The following is a 4,870-nucleotide window of genomic DNA, read 5'->3' as shown; positions in this document are numbered from 1 at the left end:
AATACCACAGTTCATCAAGGGTAGTGACTGGCGTATTGTGAAGAGCCAGTTGCGCGGGCACCATTGACCAGACGTTTTCAATTGGTGAGAGATCTGGAGAATGTGCTAGCCAGGGAAGCAGTCGAACATTTTCTGTATCCAGAAAGGCCCGTACAGGACCTTCAGCATGCAGTCGTGCATTATCCTGCTGAAATGTAGGGTTTCGCAGCGACCGAATGAAGGGTAGAGCCACAGGTCGTAACACATCTGAAATGTAGCGTCCACTGTTCAAAGTGCCGTCAATGCGAACAAAAGGTGACCGAGACGTGTAACCAATGGCACCCCATACCATAACGCCGTGTGATATGCCAGTATGGCGATGATGAATACACGCTTCCAAAGTGCGTTCACCGCGATGTCGCCAAACACGGATGCGAGCATCGTGATGCCGTAAACAGAACCTGGATTCATCCGAAAAAATGACGCTTTGCCATTCGTGCAGCCGGGTTCGTCGTTCAGTACACCATTTCAGGCGCTCCTGTCTGTGATGCAGCGTCAAGGGTAACCGCAGCCATGGTCTCCGAACTGATAGTCCATGCTGTTGCAAACGTCGTGGAACTGTTCGTGCAGCCGGTTGTTGTCTTGCAAACGTCCCCATCTGTTGACTCAGGGATCGAGACGTGGCTGCACGATCTATTACAGCCATGCGGATAAGATGCCTGTTATATCGACTGCTAGTGATACGAGGCCGTTGGGATCCAGCACGGCGTTCGGTATTTCCTTCCTGAACCCATCGTTTACATATTCTGCCAACAGCCATCGGATCTCGACCAACGCGAGCAGCGGTCGCGACACGATAAACCGCAATCGCGATCGGCTACAATCCGAACTTTATGAAAGTCGGAAACGTGATGGTACTCATTTCTCCTCCTTACACGAGGCATCAGTACAACGTTTCACCACGCAGCGCCGGTCAACTGCTGTTTGTGTGTGACAAATCGGTTGGAAACTTTCCTCACGTCAGCACGTTGTAGATGTCGCCACCGGCGCCAACCTTGTGTGAATGCTCTGAAAAGCTAATCATCTGCATATCACAGCATCTTCTTCCTGTCGGTTAAATCTCGCGTCTGTAGCACGTCATCTTCGTGGTGCAGCAATTATAATGGCCAGTAGTGTATTACGCAGTTGCGTAATCTTTGGGTAGTGTAAAAAAATGTCTTGCGGCTAGGGCCTCCTATCGGGTAGACCGGTCGCCTGATGCAAGTCTTTGTAGCTGATGCCACTTCGGCGAATAGCGTGCCGATGGGGAGGACACGATGATGAAGTCAACACACACACAGTCCCTAAGTGCAGAAAATCTCCGACTCAGCCGGGAATCGAACCCGGGCCACTTTGCATGGCAATCGGTCGCGCGGACCACTTAACTATCGAGGCGGACGCGGTAGTGCATATTTTCTGGGAAATGATATTACAACACTAACCAGTAAGGATGTAAATATTTCGTTCAGAGTGAAAGTCCGAATAATTGCAACGATCGACAGATGGGATTCGTTGTTCAGCTCATCAAGGAGTACTCTGTGTAGAATTTGCAGTCATGCAGCAGGTGAAAATACTGGCGCTATGAATAATAATATTTCCGATGTCGCACGCGTTCCTGAAAGAAAGAATATTGCGGAGACAAGGCTTAGCCACAGCCTGGGGGATGTTTCTAGAATGAAATTTTCACTCTGCAGCGGAGTGTGCCCTGATATGAAGCTTCCTGGCAGATTAAATCTCTGTGCTCGACCGAGACTCAAACTCGGGACCTTTGCCTTTCGCGGGCAAGTGCTCTACCATCTGAGCTACCGAAGCACGACTCACGCCCGGTCCTCACAGCTTTACTTCTGACAGTATCTCGTCTCCTACCTTCCAAACGGGCGTGAGTCGTGCTTCAGTAGCTCAGATGGTAGAGCACTTGCCAGCGAAAGGCAAAGTTCCCGAGTTCGAGTCTCGGTCGGGCACACAGCTTTAATCTGCCAGGAAGTTTCACATCAGCGCACACTCCGCTGCAGAGTGAGAATCTCATTCTTGTCTGCTTCTGTTTGTTTGCCGACAGTTTGTACCAGATAAAAATTATGTCTTCAGCGCGTCAAAAATAATTAAATAATACTGAAAAATTGTTTTGTTTGTGATTTATGTTGCCGAGAAATTTGAAATATAAAACCAAATAATGTGCTCTCAATTTAAATGCGGCTCGTTTGTAGTTTCACCCTCTCCCTCCTGCCGCTCAGACAGCATGGCGTGGCGATGGAAGAAATGTGTGGCGAAGCTGTACGCTACGGCACTCTTGCCCCTGGTTTAGATAAAATACACTCTAGTCTCTCACCAATCAGGCATATTTCTACCTCATTTCAACTGCTGCAAACGTTTTGTCGTACCACATCCCGAAACGTGCAGTTCTGATGTCTTTCGTCAGAGGTACTGGTATCTACATCATGTACGTGTACGTGATTACTCTTCTATTCACAATAAAGTTCCTGGCAGAGGGTTCAATGAACCACCTTCCACCTGTCTCTCTAACGTTCCCGTCCGCAGCTCGTGGTCTCGCGGTGGCGTTCTCGCTGCCATTACCCAAGAAACCTTCCGGCATCTGATTAAACGTATGGCTGCGAGAGTAGAAGCTGTCGTCAAGGCTAACGGTGGGCCAACACCATATTTAATTCCAGTATTATCGATGGAGGGCACCACGAAGCTGTAAGTCATTTTCAACCAGGCATCCGAATACTTTTGATGACATAGTGTATGTATTACCTTCACGAAATGGACATTTTCGACATTCAAGAAGTGTTCGAAACAAAGCATCAACTTGCACCACGAACACCGAATGAAAAACGGCGCGCCACAGTGATCACAAAGTATGGCACCATCAAGATCGAAGGGGAATTGCTTGGGAGCTACAATCCGTTTAGGACGTTCAGCTAGGTATTACTCTTAAACAATGCTTCTAGAATGTTATTTTTGTAATGGGTGGATGAGAACTGACAGAATGTGACGTCATACAAGCAAATGTGAGACCATCTTTCGTGGAGCTTACCGTAAAACTGGCTATCCTTCAAGGCATATCTGCAGATAGGGTGACAATATGTTTTATAGGCACAGAAAAAACGAACATGAAGAGGCTGCATTTGACTAATGGTTGCAGGTGGTATGAATTGCAATGTCACATCTTTCAGGAGGTATAGTTTGCTCTAAATCAGTATGATTATTATTCGGAGACTAGGAATGAAGCAAAATCAAGTTATTTTGACCAGCTGTTGGCCGAAAGCAGTGCTCATACAATTGTTGTAGTTTTGGTACGCTCATTTTCCTACTCTTGTTTGCTGTGAGTTAAACATTCCCTAATGACCTTGCAAGATCACTCACACGAGAAAGAATCACAAGGGGAGAGTACCTCCAACTTCTCGCAGCACAATAAATAACTTCCCAGCCTATTTACCATCCAAATCAACAGTCGGCATAATTGTATAGAATGCGTTGTGGCATTGATGTAAGTTGAGCTTGTCACCTACAATATCCAGGGTTCCTTTCCTCTTCACATCCCGGTTGGTTGGAGTTGAAGATAAATTTCATTTCTAACTGACCGATGGTATAAGTAAGTTCATCTCATCCAAGAACTTTCAGGCCGATTCCGCAATTTGCAGCGCGTCGTGATGTTGATGCTTTGTTTAAAATTACATTATCTTAAGGCTTCCAATTCTGTAGCACTGTTTGAAGTTATGTAACCATTCATTTCTTCCTTCGAAATAACTGTTATCTATGTCGCGCGCAATTCGATGTGCATAACGTAGTAGGGGACTATCCTGTAAAGTGTTCAAAAAATGGTTCAAATGGCTCTGAGCACTATGGGACTTAACTTCTGAGGTCATCAATCCCCTAGAACTTAGAACTACTTAAACCTTACTAACCTAAGGACATCACACACACCCATGCTCGAGGCAAGATTCGAACCTGCGACCGTAGCGGTCGCGCGGTTCCAGACTGTAGCGCCTAGAACGGCTCGGTCACCCTGGCCGGCCCCTGTAAAGTGTATCGAGCATCCTTGAAACGCACAAACACCACCTTTTGTAACAAGTGCGCCTTGTCCCCCATTGAGTATCCCTAGTCTTTCTTAAGCGGTACTCGGTAGTATTGCTGCGGACTTAATCGAAATCTGTAGTTATTATTGTTATTATTATTATTATTTACCATGTTGCGTATGATTTTTATGTTTAGTATTTTTATACGTAGTACCGGCTCCTTGGACAGCGATTGTCCTTTACTACGTTACACTGAAGACGGTATTTGTGGCTTCCTGTCCGACAAGGACGATGAATTACATGGCTCGACATCTGTCTCAGTATGACTTTCACATGTTAAGCACGTATCGTCATTGTAGTTCTTCTCATGTAAATTGTCCGTGCAGTCGAGCGTATATGACACCACACATTCCACAGACTCATCATGCAGACATGCTAATATTTCTTCTGCCACTTCTTTCTTACTCTGGGAAATTCCTTGGGTGCCTTTCTGATGAGATGTCAACTTCGTCAACTTTTGTTGTTGATATAACTCAGTGTTTGCTTTATCTAGCGTTGCAATTGCTCTGCTTTGTATCAACACCAGTAGCACTGTAGCACAGTTTTGAGTTACGCGCTCCTTAGCCTCATGCTGTGCTCGCCATTGGATACGTCCAGTCCCACCGCCTGTTGGCATTAGCAGCCGCCATTGTGGCTGCACGGTAGACATTATATCGAGCACAGAATGCCGTAAACATCATTGGCCTTTTGCTACCTTGCGCTCAAGGGATCCCTTGAGAGATCCTCCACATGCGGTTGAGTTCGACTCGGCGGAGAGGCTTTCGGCCTGCAGTACC

Source organism: Schistocerca americana, chromosome 7 (genome assembly GCF_021461395.2).
Source record: "Schistocerca americana isolate TAMUIC-IGC-003095 chromosome 7, iqSchAmer2.1, whole genome shotgun sequence".
NCBI classification, from domain to species: domain Eukaryota; kingdom Metazoa; phylum Arthropoda; class Insecta; order Orthoptera; family Acrididae; genus Schistocerca; species Schistocerca americana.
Note: the sequence above shows the minus strand (reverse complement) of the source record.